Here is a 17,978-nt window from a genome sequence, read left to right on the forward strand (position 1 = left end):
TCCTCTGGGCCTCCTTTTGGACAGGGATCAATTACATCCTCAATTAGATACTGGTCCTCCGCCCTGGCCGGTTTGGCTCAGTGGTTAGAGTGTCGGCCTGCGGTCCAGAGAGACCCGGGTTCGTGTCCCGCTAAGGGCACGTACCTCGGTTGCAGTTTGTCCCCGGCCTTGGTTGGTCGTGCGGGTGGCAGCCACTCGATGTGTCCCTTCACGTCGATGTTTCTCTCACTCTCTCTCTCCCTCCCACTCTATCTGTACAAAAAAAAAAAGATACTGGTCCTCCAACCTTTTCTATTGATCGAGCATCAACACCGAACACTAATTTGCTGGTGAGTGTTTTTTTGTTTGTTTGTTTGTTTTTATCCCCACTCGAGGACATTCTTCCATTTTTTTTGTTCAGATAGGAGAGAGAAGAAGAGAGAGAGAGAGAAACATCGACGTGAAAGGGACACATTGAGTGGCTGCCTCCCACACCACCCAACCAGAGCCAGGGACAAACTGCAACCAAGGTACATGCCCTTAGCAGGAACCGAACCCCGGTTTCTCTGGACTGTAGGTTGATGCTCTAACCGCTAAGCCAAACCATCTAGGGCGCTGGTGAGTGTTTTTGTCTGCTGGTCTGATTCTCCAGGCTGTCCTGTTACCCCCCATCCAGGACATAAGAGAGACAGATCTCTCAGTCACGTCTGTGTGATTGTTCCTCCCCAAATCCTGTGCTGGTCAGGACGCTCTCCTCAGGAACCAGATTCCCTCAGCTCACCATATGTCTAGGGATGCCTGATAGAGGTGAGTTGCACGTCTCTTTACTCTAGAGTAGAAGGGGGGATGCCTTCTTCTTCCACTAGTGTATCCGTCAGACCGCTAGGCCACAACATCTCACACCGCAGCATGGGAAACGCTCAATCATCCATGCCTCATGCAACACCCCTAGGATGTCTCCTAAAAAATTTACAGATCCCAGGGCTCACTCAGGACTTATATCCCACCTGAGGACATTTTTACACTTATCTTCAGACAGAGTGGGAGGGAGAGAGAGAGAGAGAAAGAGAGAGAGACATCGATGTGAGAGACATATCAACTGGCTGCCACCCTCACGTCCCCAACTGGGGCTGGGGACTAACCGCAACTGAGGCACGTGCCCTTAGCCAGAATCGAACCCGGGACTCCTTGGTCCACAGGTCGCCACTCTAACTGCTGAGCAAAACCGGCCAGGGCTCAAGTGACTCATTTTTTACTTCAACACTGTGTAGCCTCAATACAAATTGGATAATGGGTCACAATAGCCTGAGAACGGCACTTTCAATTTCAACATTCTCACTGACCTAGACAATTTCTGTCAAAGGCAAGGAAAATGATCTGAGGTTCCTTACATCCAGGCCTTTTGCACTCAGAACACGGCCCTCTTTTTTTTTTTTGATATTTTGTTCAGATAGAGTGGGAGGGAGAGAGAGAGAGAAACATCGACGTGAAGGGACACATCGAGTGGTTGCCACCCTCACAACCCAACCAGGGTCGGGGACAAACTGCAACCGAGGTACATGCCCTTAGCGGGAACTGAACCCGGGTCTCTCTGGACCGCAGGCTGATGCTCCAACCGCTGAGCCAAACCGGCCAGGGCAACACGGCCCTCTTTATGCGTTTCTTGCTCTCCCTCCCAAATCTTCTAACTCCACTCCAGTCTTCCCAAACCTCCCTCTGAAGACAATGCATTAACTTCTCCTGTTCCTTCTTTGACCCAGCCAACCTCTCTCCACCACCTTAGCCTCTCCGGCAGATCCTCCCCCTCCAGCCCCTTCTGCGGGCCCCCCACCCTACCCTGAATCTCCTACTCCTGCTCCAACTCTTCTACTGAAGCAAAAACTCCCTCACACATGCGATCGGGAACCATCTTTGGTCCCTATCCGTCCCCTACCTCAGCTCCCGGTTTAGAATGCCCCCTGAGGAAAGTAGCAGGAGCTGAAGGGATTGTCAGAGTTCATGTCCCCTTCTCTCTCTCAGGTTTGTCCCAAATAAATAAAAGACTAGGATCCCTTACTGAGGATCCCACCAATTATACTCAGGAATTCAAGTACCTTACCCAGTCCTGTGATCTAACTTGGAACGATATTCATGTTATTCTCTCTTCCACCCTTAATCCGGAAGATAAAAATTGAGTCTGGCCCTGGCCGATTTGGCTCAGCGGTTAGAGCGTCGGCCTGTGGTCCAGAGAGACCTGGGTTTGGTTCCCGCTAAGGGCGCGTACCTCGGTTGCAGTTAGTCCCGGCCCTGGTTGGTTGTGCGGGTGGCAGCCACTCGAGGTGTCCCTTTCACGTCAATGTTTCTCTCTCTCTCTCTCTCTCTCTCTCTCTCTCTCTCTTCCTCTCTCTCCCTCCCGCTCTATCTGAACAAAAAATGGAAAAATGTCCTCAGGTGAGGATAAAAAAAAAAAATTGAGTCTGGGTTAACGCCCAGGCCATACCGATAATCTGAGTTGACAGACCCCTCATTAACCTGGTAGGAGCCAAAGCAGTCCCTAGCCAGGACCCCAGGTGGAATTATCAGGACAAAGGGGCGGTTAGGAAAGCCAGGGACCATAGGGCAATATGTCTCATTGAGGGACTTACAAAAGCCTCACACAAGGTTGTTAACTATGAAAAACAGTCTGAAATAATCCAGGAAAGGAATGAAAACCTGAAACCTTTCTATCCTGCCTTATACAAGCTATGAGAAGATATACTAACTTAGATCCTGTCAGCCCAGAAGGGACTGTCATTTTAAACCTGAGATTTATCTCTCAGTTGGCCCCAGACATTAGAAGAAAGTTACAAAAACTCGAAGATGGCCCTCAAACCCTCAATGGGAACTTCTAAATCTAGACTTTAAGGGCTTTTTGTTTTTGTTTTTTAATTTTTTTTATCCTCACCCGAGGACATTTTTCGATATTTTGTTGAGATAGAGTGGGAGGGAGAGAGAAAGAGAGAAACATCAACGTGAAAGGGACACATCGAGTGGCTGCCACCCACATGATCCAGCCAGGGCTGGGGACAAACTGCAACCAAGGTATGTGCCCTTAGCGGGAACCGAACCCGGGTCTCTCTGGACCACAGGCCGATGCTCTAACCGCTGAGCCAAACTGGCCAGGGCGCCTTTAAGGTTTTTAATAATTGTGATGAAGAGGCTAAACAGCAAAGAATAGCAGAATTCCAAATGCTTGCCTCTGCCATCAGAGGTCCCACTAATCAAAGGGGTCAGCAAACCCCTTCGGGGGACAGAAGGGCGCCCACCAGAATCAGGAGAGTGGACCCCCCAGTCCCTGCTTTAAATGCAATCAGACTGACCTACAAAGGAGCTCCTATAAGACTGTCAGCCGATTTCTCAAAAGAAACTTTGCAGGCCAGAAAGGAGTGACAAGAGATATTCAAGGTGATGAAAAGCAATGACCTACAACCGAGATTACTCTATCCTGCAAAGCATTTAGAATTGATGGACATATCAAAAGTTTCCCAGACAAGAAAAAGCTAAAGGAGTTCATCACCACCAGTATTATATGAAATGTTGAAGGGTCTTCTTGATGGAGAAGAAGAACAAAAATATGAACAATAAAATGGCAAAATACATATCTATCAACAATTGAATCTACAAACAAAATGAGCAAGCAGAACAGAAACAGACTCATAGACAGACACAGAGAACTTTTTGTTGCTGGTCAGATGGGCAGGGGTTAGGGGGATGGGTGAAAAAGAAGGAATTAAAAAGTACAAATTTGTTGTTAGACTGATGAATCTCAAAGGGAAGGCGGGAGGGAGGGTGAGATGAGATAAACCAAAGAAATTCTATGCATATATGCATAACCAATGGACACCGACAATAGTGTGGAGAAGGCAGAAGTGGAGAGGGATTGGGGGGAAGGGTCAATGGGGAAAAAAGGGGGAGACAACTGTAATACATTCAAGAATAAAGATAAGCCCTGGCCGGTTTGGCTCAGCGGTTAGAGCGTTGGCCCGAGGTCCAGAGAGACCCGGGTTCGGTTCCCACTAAGGGCATGTACCTCAGTTGCAGTTTGTCCCCGGCCCTGGTTGGGTAGTGTGGGTGGCAGCCACGCAATGTGTCCCTTTCACATCGATGTTTCTCTCTCTTGTTGTAGACCAATGAGACTCAGACTCCAAACTGGGTTCAAATTAAGAGAACTTGATTAGCCGCGCGGCGACTGTCCCATCCTACGCAGAGGAGAGAGTAGCCCCGAGCTCAGGGGAGGGTTGCTTATATAGTTGTCTTAGCTCCTGTTAAGGAATTGGGCTGAAGGTTTGCGAGCAAGCAAGCATGTACAGAAGCAGATATCTGAGGTTAGCTGTTAATGCCTGAGGGAGCAAGCAGTTTCGGGTCTGTACAATTGCAGTTATTACCTACACAATATAATGGTTAACTATTAACTCTGGCTGCTAGTTCTTGCTATTCTTAAAGTCCAGGGAGTGAGGTCTGCCTAATGGGAAAAATCTTTTTGTATATTCACATAGCATATGTTTGTCCTTTACACTCCCTCTCTCCCTCCCACTCTATTTGAACAAAATATGGAAAAATGTCCTCTGATGAGGATTAAAATAAAAAGAATAAAGATAAACCAAAACAAAACAAAAATAAATAAATAAATAAATAAATGCAATCAGACTGGCTGTTGGGTGAGGCAATGCCCCAATCCCCGACCACCACCTAAGCCATGTCCTCAATGTGGACAGACTGAGGAAGTCGGACTGCGAACAGACTATGCAGAGACCGTCCTGCTCCCTTCCTCGGGCTGGTGGATCAGGCAATCCAGGTCTTAATCTGATTGGCCTTGCAGCTGAACACTGAAGATGCCCAGGAACGGGCACCCTGACCGTCATCTCAAACTCCAAACCTCGGGTAACTCTGATGGCAGCAGGTAGGTCAATTTCATTTTTAACTGATACCAGGGCAACCTACTCTGCCCTGCCCGAGTTCAGAGGACCTCTTCGATGCTCTGGGGTTTCAGTTGTGGGAATTGACAGCCAAATATCACAACCCAGGGCAACCAGACACTCACTTGTTCTTTAGGCCCTTAGATCTTTCTCCACTCTTTTATTTTATTTTATTTTATTTTATCCTCACCCGAGGACATTTTTCCATTTTGTTGTTGTTCAGACCGAGCGGGAGGGAGAGGAAGAGAGAGAGAGAAACATCGATGTGAAAGGGACACATGGAGTGGCTGCCTCCAGCACGACCCAACCAGGGCTGGGGACAAACTGCAACCGAGGTACATGCCCTTAGCGGGAACCGAACCCAGGTCTCTCCGGACCACAGGCCGATGCTCTAACCGTTGAGTCAAACCAGCCAGAGCTACTTCCTCTTCTAATATAACCCCCTACCATTACCACCAGAACTAGTTAACCCCATAGTGTGGGACACATCCCTCCCTTCTGTAGCTAAGCACCATATGCCGATCAAAATATCTCTCAAAGATCGCTCATTTTTCCTGTCCCAGAAACAATACCTTATCCCCCCAGAAGCCCAAAAAGAACTAAAATCTGTCTTAACTTGACTCCTAAAGAAAAATTATTCTGCCCTACCAAATCTCCCTATAATCCTCCCATTTTGCCTGTGCAAAAGCCCGATGGATCTTACCGTCGGGTACAGGACCTCCACATCATAAATCAGGCCGTACAACCAATACACCCAGTTGTTCCTAACCCATATACCCTCCTCTCTCAAACCCCGGCTAACACACAGTTCTTTACGGTCCTAGACCTTAAAGATGCCTTTTTTGACTTCCGGTCAAGATGGCGGCGTAGGTAAACGTGGTATCGCTTCTTCCCACAACCACATCAAAGTTACAACTAAACTACAGAACAAAACTGCCTGAAATCAAGCTGAATGGAAGTCCTACAACTATGGAATTAAAGCAGCAGCCACATCCAGACTGGTAGGAGGGGCGGAGGCGAGACGGGCTGGTCTCACACCCACGTGTGGTGGATAAAAATCAGGAGGACACCTCGGCTGGGAAGGTCCTTCCTGAGGACTGAGGGGTCCCCATCCCACACCAGATGCCCCCTCAGGGTTCCAGTGCCAGGAAGAGAAGTGCCCATAACTTCTGGCTGGAAAAACCAGCAGGAACTGAGGCTCAGGGAAGCTGACGCGGCTGGAGCCCCAGGCAGCTCCTTAAAGGGCCCGCACACGGACTCACTCCCTCTAAGCTTGGAGGGGAGTCAGCTCGAGGGGCGCCAGAGACATACAGGGAAGAACTGAGCTGTTTGGCACTGGAGCGAGGACTGGAGAGGGAGCTTTCTCCGGGACAAATGTGCTGCCAGAGGCCTTTGTTCCTTTGGTGAGCCCTTCCCTGGGGCGGCAGACAGCCACCATATCTGGGACTCCAGCAACCTGGCTCACACTGGTAGCCCCGCCCTGGTGACTACCTGAGGCCCCGCCCCACCCCACCCAACTTTCAGGCCCACCCAAGCTGTTGCCAGTTGCTTAACCATAGGATTGGCCCATCTTGGATCCTGCTTCAGGTTTTTCCTAAATTCTTTCCAACGAGCAGCATCTGGTCTCAGCTAGCCCTATACCGCTCGTTAAGTAATACAGTACACAGAAACAAACACAGGGAGGCAGCCAAAATGAGGAGACAAAGAAACAGGTCCCAAATGAAAGAACAGAACAAAACCCCAAGAAAAGAACTAAGCGAAATGGAGGTAAGCAACTTAACAGATGCTGAGTTCAAAATATTGCTTATAAGGATACTCAGTGAACTCAGTGAGAACCTCAGTGAACTTAGTGAGGGCCTCAAGAGCATAAAAAAGGACCAGTCAGAATTGAAAGAGGCATTAACTGAAATAAAGAATAATTTACACAGCTTCAATACTAGAGTACGTAAATCCAAGAAGCAAACCATCGATTTGGAATATAAGGAAGCAAAAAACACCCAATCAGAATAGCAAAAAGAAAAAAGAACCCCAAAAAATGAGGATAGTGTAAGGAGCCTCTGGGACAACTTCAAGCATGCCAACATTCGCATCTTGGGGGTGCCAGAAGGAGAAGAGAGAGAACAAGAAATTGAAAACCTGTTTGAAACAATAATGGCAGAAAACTTTCCTAACTTGGTGAAGGAAACAGACATATAAGTCCAGGAAGCACAGAGAGTCCCAAACATGATGAACCCCAAGAGGCCCACACCAAGACACATCATCATCAAAATGCCAAAGGTTAAAGACAAAGAGAGAATCTTAAAAGCAGCAAGAGAAAGGCAGCTGGTTACCTACAAGGGAGTTACCCATAAGGTTGTCAGCTGATTTCTCAAAAGAAACTTTGCAGGCCAGAAGGGAGTGGCAAGAAATATTCAGAGTGATGAAAAGCAAGAACCTACAACCAAGATTACTCTATCCTGCAAAGCTGTCATTTAGAATCGGCCATATAAAGAGTTTCCCAGACAAGAAAAAGTTAAAGGAGTTCATCACCACCAAACCGTTATTATATGAAATGATGAAGGGTCTTTTTGAAGAAAAAGATAAAATATATGAACAAACAAAATGGCAATGAATACATATCTATCAACAATGGAATCTACAACAAAATGAACAGGTAGATCAGAAACATTCTCATAGATACAGAGAACATTTTGTTGGTTGCCAGATGGGAGGGGGTTGGGAGAATGGGTGAAAAAGGTGAAGGGATTAAGAAGTACAAATTCATTGCTAGACTGACAAACCTCAAAGGGAAAGGAGTTGGGGGGGGGCGGGGAAATAAACCAAAAAACTTATATGCATAACCAACGGACACAGACAATAGTGTGGGAAAAGGCAGGAGGGGGGCGGGAGTGGGAAGGAGGGGGTCAATGGGGGAAAAATGAGGAACATCTATAATACATTCTACATTCAACAATAAAGATTTTTTTTTTAAAAAAATGCCTTTTTTACTATTCCCTTACATCCAGGTTCTCAAAACCTTTTTGCTTTCACCTGGACTGACCCAGACACTGGGCAGTCCCAACAGCTAACCTGGACCATTCTTCAAGGATTTCGGGGCAGTCTCCACCTCTTTGGGCAGGCCATAGCCAGTGACTTGCAGCAATTAGACATAAAAGGGTCCATTCTTCTTCAGTATGTAGATGACCTCCTTTGTAGTCCCACCAGAGAGGATTCTGAAAATCATACCGCCTGTATTGAATTTCCTTGCAGAAAAAGGGTACCGGGTTTCCCCTAAAAAAAGCCCAACTTACAACTCACGTAACCTACTTAGGGCTCACTCTTACTCCCATTCCAGGGGTATCCCTGCAGGCCGAATTCCCTCATCTCTGAAACCCCAGTCCTGGAGACTAAACAAGAGCTTCTTTCATTCTCAGACTTAGCGGGTTACTCAGGCTGTGGGTTCCTAATTTCCGCACTTTTAGCTAAACCTCTCTTTTGGGCCGCCAAAGGGAGTCTTGATGACCCCTTAAATCTTGTCACTCCCATTAAGGCTCCTTTTCAGAAATTACAGCAAGCCCTTACTCAGGCTCCTGCCCTCACTCTGCCAGACTTAACCAAGCCATTTATTTTATACATAGATGAAAGACAAGGAGTGACAGTTGGACCCCTAGGGCAGTTTTAGGGGCCCACCCTCCAGTCTGTAGCATGCCTTTCCAAACAGCTAGATAATACTGTTCTGGGATGGCCCCCATGCCTTAGGGCTTTAGCAGCGGCAGTCCTCACTCTAGAGAGCCTAAAGATTATCTTTAATAGCCCAGTCACTGTCCATCCTTCTCATAATTTAAAGGATATGCTATCTCAGCGACATTTACAAAATTTATTGTCACCTTCTCGCATTCAGCAGCTACACACCCTTTTTCTCCAAATGCCTCAGGTCTCAGTAGCATCTACCTCTCCCCTTAATCCAGCGACTTTACTTCCTTTACCATCTAAAGGAAGAAAAAAAGAGACACATTGCTGTTTAGAAACTTTAGACTTCTGTTTATCTCCCTTTCCCCATATCAAGGATAGCTCTCTTCCAAAGGCAGATCATACATGGTTCATTGATGGCAGCGCCTACAGTAAGCAGGGTGCCTCCTATGCTTGTTATACAGTTGTAACCCTGGAGCCTGAAGAGGATATTCAAGCCAGTCCCCTTCCACGAGGCACAACCTCTCAAAAAGCAGAACTAATCGCCTTAATCAGAGCTCTAACCCTAGCATAGAACCAGAGAGCGAACATCTATACTGACTCTAAAAATTTTTTTTTTATCTTCACCCAAGGACATTTTTGCATTTATATTCAGTTAGAGCTGGAGAGAGAGAGAAAGGAAGAGAGAGAGAGAAACATCGATGTGAGAGAGACACATCGAGTGGTTACCTCCCACACGACCCCAACCGGGGCGAAGTATGTGCCTTAGCAGACACCGAACCCGGGACTCTCTGGTCCATGGGCTGATGCTCTAACCGCTGAGCCAAACCAGCCAGGTTTACACTGACTCTAAATATGCCTTCTAGCCCTGGCTGGTTTGCCTCAGCGGTTAGTGCATTGGCCTGCAGACCACAGAGTCCCAGGTTCGGTTCCTGCTAAGGCACGTACCTCGCCCTGGTTGGGGTCATGTGGGGGGCGGCCAGTCGATGTGCCTCTCTCACTCTTCTATCTGGGCTGAAAGGGGCTTCCTCTCAACCCAGGGGACAGGCATTCTTGCACCTCATCTTATTTACTAGGGATGGGCAGCACCCAAACACCTTTATGTCGCTTAGCTGAGGTTAGCTCTTCTGTTGGATTTTGGGTTTTTCTCACTATTTCTGGGGTATATGGTTCTTTCCAAACTACTTTGTAGCAATTTGAGTTTTGAGTATCACATTCTGCTCCAACCTTTGAGGCATCTAGAAGGAGCTTCTCGACTTCCAATGGACTTACCAAAGAAGCTTGACTCAAATGCAACCCCAGAGTCTTCTCAGATGCCCAGTTATGAAGATTCAACCGCCTTTCAATCTGTCTCAGAAGTACTAGTGAAACCAAGCCGTAGTGAGCGGGTTTATTGTCTCTCAAAATCGCAGAATGAGTTTATGAACCAAGGGTAAGCAAGAGAAAGTTTATTTGAAAGATAGACAGACTCCCACCCTGACCGGTTTGGCTCAGCAGTTAGAGCATCAGCCTGCAGACTGATAAGTCTCAAGTTCAATTCTGGTCAAGGACACAGACCTCCATTGTGGTTCGTCCTCAGCCCTGATCAAGGCAACCAGTCAGTGTATCTCTCTCACATCAATGTTTCTCTCTCTCTCCCTCCCTCCCACTCTATCTGATGATGGATGGAAGAATATCCTTGGGTGAGGATTAAAAAAAAAAGAAAGAGAAATGCGGTACTCACTTCCTCCCACAACCACATCAAAATTACAACTAAACTATAGAACATACAGCCTTCAGAACCACCTGAAATCAAGCTGAATGGAAGTCCTACAACTACAAAATTAAAGAAGCAGCCACATTGAGACTGGTAGGAGGGGTGGAGATGCGGACAGGCCAGTCCCACACCCATGTGTGGAGAATAAAAATCAGGAGGGACACCTCAACTGTGAAGGTCCTCCCTTAGGAGTGAGGGGTCCCCGTCCCACACCAGGTGCCCAGCTCAGGGTTCCAGTGCCAAGAAAAGAAGTCCCCATAACTTCTGGCTGGAAAAACCAGCGGGAACTGAGGCTGAGGGAGGCTGAGGCTCTGGAGCCCCAGGCAGCTCCTCCTAAAGGGCCCGTGCGCAACTTACTCAGACCTTCTCCCTCTAAGCTTCAGCATGGAGGGGAGGCAGCTGGAAAGGCACCAAAGACATATGGGGAAGAACTGAGTTGTTTGGCGTTAGGGCGAAGACTGGGGAGACAGCTTTCTCCCAGACAGGCCTGCTGGTGGAGGCTGTTCCTTTGATGAGCCTTTCCCTACAGGGCAGGCAGACGCCACCATATCTGGGACTCCAGCAACCTGGCTCACACTGATTGCCCCGCCCTGGTGATTCCCTGAGGCCCCGCCCCACCCAGCTTTCAGCCCCACCCAAGCTGTTTCCAGTGGCTTTACCATAGGATTGGCCTGCTTTAGCTCTTACTTCAGATTTCCTAAATCCTCCAGACAAGCAGCATCTGGCTACAGCGAGCCCCATACCTCTTGCTATGTGGTCCCAGGTCTGGCACTAGAAGCAGCCGGCCTTGGTTCACAGCTTGGCTTTGCCTGGGCACCTACAAGCCCAGTAGAAGAAGCAGCCATCTGCAGATTGCTTTGTAGCTTATGCCTGGTGGCCCTGAGTAGAACACAGGCAGTGGCTGACCTTGTCCCAAAGCCAGTACTCCCAGTGGACAGCTTCAGATCGTGTCGAAGCACCACCACCACCAAACCACCTCCACAAGTGACACACTCAAGGAATGGACTCAGGGGGTACCACAGCACTACTGAAGTAAGTCTTGCTCTGTGTGGTGGGCCCCTGCACAGTTGATCATCCAAGGTAGTCAGAGTTTGGTGGTCAGTGGTCACAGCCAGTCCTTGCAGCTCATCAGCCTGAGTAAAACCCTCCCATTGATGTGCCAACAGCAATCAAGACTCTATAATGACAGAAGGGTATAAAGTCCACATGAGGGGTGCACCTGCAGGGCCCAGCTAGGGTCACCAGGGGGGCTGTGCTACTGGACCCTACAGGACACCTACTACAACAGACCTCCCTAGGAAGCCTAGGAGACAGAGAAACTCTACCTGATACATAAAAACAAACACAGGGAGGCAGCCAAAATGAGGAGACAAAGAAAAATGTCCCAAATGAAAGAACGGAACAAAACTCCAGGAAAAGCACTAAGCGAAATGGAGATTTGCAATCTAACAGATGCAGAGTTCAAAACACTGCTTATAAGGATGCTCAATGAACCTAGTGAGGGCCTCAAGAGCATAAAAAAGGATCAGTCAGAAATGAAGGAGGAACTAACTGAAATAAAGAATAATTAACACAGATTCAATAGTAGAGTAGGTAAAGGCAAGAAGCAAACCATCGATTTGGAATGTAAGGAAGCAAAAAACACCCAATCAGAACAGCAAAAGAAAAACAATCTAAAAATATGAGGACAGTATAAGAAGCCTCTGGGACAACTTCAAGCGTACCAACATTTGAATCATGGGGGTGCCAGAAGAAGAAGAGAGAGAGCAAGAAATTGAAGATCTATTTGAAACAATAGTGAAAGAAAACTTCCCTAATTTGGTGAAGGAAACAGACATACAAGTCCAGGAAGCACAGAGAGTCCCAAACAAGATGAACTCCGAGAGGCCCACACCAAGACATATCATCATCAAAATGCCAAAGGTTAAAGACAAAGAGAGAATCTTAAAATCAGCAAGAGAAAAGCAGTTAGTTACCTACAATGGAGCTCTCATAAGGCTGTCAAAAGATTTCTCAAGAGAAATTTTGCAGGCCAGGAACAAATGGCAAGAAATATTTAAAGTGATGAAAAGCAAGGACCTACAATCAAGATTACTTTATCCTGCAAAGCTACCATTTGAACTTGAAGGACATATAAAGAGCTTCCCAGACAAGAAAAAGCTGAAAGAGTTTGTCTTGGCTGGTTTGGCTCAGCTGTTAGAGCGTTGGCCTGCTGTCCAGAGAGACCTGGGTTCAATTCCCACTGGGGCCACGTGCCTTGGTTGCAGTTTGTCCCTGGCCTTGGTTGGGTCATGTGGGAGGCAGCCACTCGATGTGTCCCCTCTATGTTAATGTCTCTGTCTCTCTGTCTGTCTCTCTCTCTCTTTTCCTCTCTCTGCCTCCCACTCTATCTCAACAAAAAATGGAAAAATGTCTTCTGGTGAGGATGGAAAAAAATAAAAAACAAAGAAAAAGCTGAAAGACTTCATCACCACCAAACAAGTATTACATGAAATGTTAACTGGTCTTCTTGAAGAAGAAAAATTTTAAAAATATGAACAATAAGATGGAAATTAATACCTATCTATCAACACTGAATCTACAAACAAAATGAGCAAGCAGAACAGAAACAGACTTATAGATACAGAGAACTTTTTTTTTAATTAGTACTTTATTTTTATTATTATATTTTAATCCTCACCCAAGGACATTTTTCCATTCTTTTCTCAGAGTGGGAGGGGGAGAGAGAGAGAGAACATCGCTGTGATAGGGACACATCGACTTGTTGCCTCCCGCATGACCCAATCAGGGCTGGGGACAAACCACAACCGAGGTACGTGTCCTTTACCAGAATCAAACCCGAGACTCTTTGGTCTGCAGGCCGATGCTCTGACTGCTAAGCCAAACTGGCCAGCTATACATTTTAAAGCTTGTGTTTTCTGCCTGACTGGGTTCAGCCCTAGGTCATCTGTAGGGGCCTTAGTGGCTTTCCTTTTTTGATAATTTCAATTTCTCCCAGACTATTAGTGAGGAGGGGAGAAAGCCCTCGGAGCAACTCTATTCTTGCTTTCGGTTTCTTTTCTAAGTCCAATTTTGGTTTTCTAGAATCCTTTTTCAGGCGACCTGGCTTTCTGCAACGCTATAGTTTCGCAGAACTCATTCAGCAATTCTGTTGCCTTGCTTGAAACCAGTAGGTCTATTAATTGGAATGGGTCAGAATCTCCAGCACTATATTCTTTAACAATAAATAAAATTCTTTTGCAAATTAATCAGGGTCCCAGAGAAAGGAATGGATACAATTACTGCTCCCCTCTTGCATGAAACCAGCCTTTTTGGTTTTTTTGTTATGATTGACCTGTGCTACTTTCAGGAGCTTAAACTAGCGCTGGGTCAAGGCATACTCTGCAGGAAGAAGTGTGCAGTAAGGACATTGGCACCTGCTTGGAAAGGAAGGATGCAAAAGATATTATAGGTTATTAAATATTGCAACCTATAATATCTTGGAAAAGACCCCCAGGAGAGGAACACTGGGATTGAATTGAGATTCAGAAGATTTCGATGCAGCTGTCGTTACTGCCTACATCATGGAGACCCTTCTGATAACATTAGCACGGAGAATAATCATGACATGGGGTCGATTTAGCCGTAACCCTTACTCTTGTATTTTTTCTTTTTTTAAAAAAATTATTTGGGTTTTGTTGTTGTTTTGTTTTGTTTGTTTTTTTAAAATCCTCAGCCGAGGATCTTTTTACATGTATCTTCAGACAGAGTGAGAGGAAGAGTGAGAGAGAGAGAAACATCGATCCGAGAGAGACACATTGCCTAGTTGCCATGGCCGGGACTATCCGCAACCAAGATACGTGCCCTTGGCTGGCATCAGAGCCGGGACTCTTTGGTTCGTGGATCAATGCTCTAACCACTGAGAAAACTGGCCAGGGTTACTTTTTTTTTCCCTGCTAGTACAAACTGTACACCAATTTTTTTTTTTTTATCCTCACCCAAGGACATTTTTCCATTTTTTGCTCAGGTAGAGTGGGAAGGAGAGAGAGGAACAGAGAGAGAGAAAAACATCGATGGGAAAGGGACACATCAAGTGGCTGCCACCCACACAACCAAGCAGAGCCATGGACAAACCGCGACCGAGGCATGCGCCCTCAGCGGGAACCGAACCCAGGTCTCTCTGGATCACAGGCCAACGCTCCAACCGCTGAGCCAAACGGGCCAGGGCTGTCTTTTTTAAAAATTCATCCTCTTTCTTGCCTGCCTTGATACCAGTAACTTATAAGGAATCTATGTAGTCTGTATTTGAATGATTTCAATAGACTTCAGCTCCACTTTTTTATTTGACCTAAAGAAGCACTGAGTCTGAAGTATTGCTGGTGTGTTTCAGAATCCTGAAGCCAGTAAGATGAAACTCAACATCAAGTATTAGAAGCAAGTAACTCGTGTGGAAGGAATGTAAAAAAGAAAACACTCAGTACTTTTGCTAGAGCATAATTAACTCAGAGTGAATTAACTAGATTCTCTGGTGTTTAAAATTTTGAACATTATTTTTTATGTGTTATTTCCATTTTTAGTAGCAAATAAATGTGTATATAGGGGATTTTATTAAAATTTGAGAAATATTGACTACCTTTTAAAAATCTAGCTATTAAAACAAGCTATTAAAAAGATACTTTACAACCCTGGCTGGTTTGGCTCAGTGGTTAGAGCGTCGGCCTGCGGTCCAGAGAGACCTGGGTTCGGTTCCCGCTAAGGGCACATATCTCGGTTGCAGTTTGTCCCTGGCCCTGGTTGGGTTGTGCGGGTGGCAACCACTCAATATATCCCTTTCACGTCGATGTTTTTCTCTCTCTCTCTCCCTCCCACTCTATTTGAACAAAATATGGGAAAATGTCCTCGGGTGAGGATTAAAAAAAGAAGAAGAAAAGAAACATTACAAATCAAAGATGTGAGATCAAATTTCCCAAAAGAAACAAATTATTTTTTATCTTGATACAAAGACATTAGTGTGTATATTTAAAACTCTCATTCTGTCTCTGGTTTGGTTTCTGCTAATGGCACATGCCTCGGTTGCAGTTTGGGGTCATGTAGGTGGCAACCACTCGATGTGTCTCTCTCACATTGATGTTTCCCTCTCTCTCTTCCTCATTAAAAAAAAAAAAAACTCTCATTCTGACATTGTAACAATTGCTCAAAATTGTAACACATTGGCACCATCATGTTTAGGTGGCTTTTTACTTTTTTTGAGGTTTTTGGTTGCCTTTTTCCTTTACAACAGACATCATGCTCATATATACATATACACACACCTTCAATATATCATGAATAGCCAAGATCTTAACTACACACCAACATACTCCCGCCTCTTGACATGGGCCCAGGCACTGCCTCCATGCCTGAATTCCTCCACTGGACCCTGGGCACTCAGGCTCTCCCCCAGTCATGCCCCCTCTCCCTTGTGTTGCCCCAGGCCTGGGACACCAGCTTCCGGAGGCAGTGCTCCCCCCGTGTCTCAGTTCCTCAACCTGGCAGCAGAGACTGCACGGTTCATCCCCTCCCACCTAAAAAAATACCACCATTGCCCTGGCTAGTTTGGCTCAGCAGTTAGAGCATTGGCCTGTGGACCAAAGTGTCACAGGTTCGATTCCGGTCAAGGGCACGTACCTCGGTTGCGATTCGGTCCCTGGCCCTGGTTGGGTTGTGCGGGAGGCAGCCAGTCTATGTGTCTCTCTCACATCAATGTTTCTCTTTCTCTCTCTCTCCTTCCCACTCTGTCTGAAGACACATGTAAAAATTTCTTCGGGTGAGAATTAAAAAACAAAACAAAAACCAACATTTAGCCCTGCTGGTGTGGCTCTCAGTGGATTAAGCATCACCCCATGGACGGAACGGTCCCAGTTCAGTTCCCAGTCAGGGCACATGCCCAGGTTGCAGGCGTGCAGGAGGCAGCCGATCGATGTTTCTCCCTCACATGGATGTTTTTATCTCTCTCTCCCTTCGTCTCTCTCTAAAAAATCAATAAAAACATATTTTAAAATAAAATTAAAGCTGAATGTGTGCGAGGACTGTAACCAGAGGTTCACAACTGGATGTTGCCTTTATTTTAGACAGGAGAAAACTGAGGCTCAAGAAGGAAGTCGCGGGCCTGAGGTCACACACTGGTAAGTGGCACAGCCAGAACTTAACTCCGGAGCTCTAAATTGTAACCTTGAAGTCACTCTGCCTATGTGGCCTCCATTAGGGAAGATGGAGATGTCCTTCTCCCACCCTCTGGGGGTGCGGGCAGGGGTGGGGGACTCTGTGTGGCCCTGGCCAACCCAGAGGAATAACTGGTTGGGCACCACTTGCAGCCCCCAACCCTCCTCCCTTCACTAACCAGCTGGGAAGGGTCTGGGAACCAGGAATCACCCGGTAGCTGTGAGGACCAGAGGTCAGACAGGGGTTTCCTGACTACCCCTGGGAACTTCCTCCTTCCCAACACAGCTCCTGCCTTCTTGATGAACACCACCCTGGAGTACCCCTCCCCTCTGCCAACAACCCCCACTTCGTTACAGTGGCTAATGGGGGGATGGGTTCCCCAGCAGCCTTCACCCTACTGTGCCCCCACCAGGCAGTGGACAGCATTTGTGTTAGTGTCACCCACCCAGGGTCCAGCCTTCTTTTCATCTCCTTATCTCTTTCCCCCTGACCCCATCCCTCCTTCCTGCCACCCTTGACCCCATGGGGCTAGGGGCTGCGTCCCACTCTGTCCCCTTAAGCCTGAGGGCCCCTCCCAGCTGGAGCTGGGGCTGGGGCTGATGCCTCTTGGCATGGAGTGTTTCCCTGGGACTCCCGGTTCTGGGGTGACAGGCAGGAGGGCGTACCCAGAATCGTTATATCCTTGGTTCCAAAATCCCCTGCATGCCCACCTGGGGGTGACCCCCAGTGAGGCTCAGCTCCCACGTATCTGGCACTTCCTGTTCACCATCTCACAAACCCGAAAATAATGCTTCTAGCAGGAAATGATAGTAATGATAACAACAGCTTCCTCACATAGCTCTGTGATTGGGCATCATGCGTACCCATCTCACAGAGGGGGTAGCTGAGGCAGAGACAGGAGAGGCCCCTCCCATGAACTCAAGCCAAGCTGGCTCTCCCTGGCTCCAACTTCATTGCTGCTTGTGCCGCCAATTCTGGAGCACTTATTAAGCACCTATGTGAGCTGGGATTGGGTAGGATGACAACTTGGGGAGTCCTTGCCGCCACCATCCATAGATCAGCCCTCTGTGAACCTTAGCTCAATTTAGCTCATTTAATTGTCACTGCCCTGTGAGGTGGGCACTCGTCTGTAGTCAGCCCGCTGGGAGGTAAGCCTAGCTCAGTGAACTAACAGCTTAAGACCCAGGGGTGGTCCTTCTCCTCCCTGTGCCTCAGTTTTCCTCCTCCACACGATGGGGACAATGACCTGAGCTAATATGCTGCAAGTGCGGAGAAACTGAGGCTCAGAGAGACTAAGAAAACCCAGGCACCCAGCTGGTGCCCCATAGAGTGTTAATCAGAAAGGCCAGCCAGGGCTTGGTCTCTGCCCTACCACCCCCACGCCCCACCTTCCCTTCACAGCTTGGGTGGGAGTGTTGAGATAACCCACCGCTCCCTGTTTCCTCCTGGCCAGGAAGGAG

At 47.2% G+C, this 17,978-nt stretch overlaps 1 long non-coding RNA gene across 1 annotated transcript; it reads right to left on the bottom strand.

Moving 5' to 3' along the window:
* Positions 1-7,896: 7,896 nt before the first annotated feature.
* Positions 7,897-10,810, bottom strand: LOC118643490. Its single transcript, XR_004962000.1, has 3 exons — positions 10,696-10,810; positions 8,780-8,881; positions 7,897-8,125 (listed from the first exon to the last, which is right to left on the bottom strand). It is a non-coding gene; the product is annotated as an uncharacterized LOC118643490 (long non-coding RNA).
* Positions 10,811-17,978: the final 7,168 nt, after the last annotated feature.

This window comes from Molossus molossus, unplaced genomic scaffold, assembly GCF_014108415.1.
Source record: "Molossus molossus isolate mMolMol1 unplaced genomic scaffold, mMolMol1.p scaffold_m16_p_4, whole genome shotgun sequence".
NCBI lineage: Eukaryota > Metazoa > Chordata > Mammalia > Chiroptera > Molossidae > Molossus > Molossus molossus.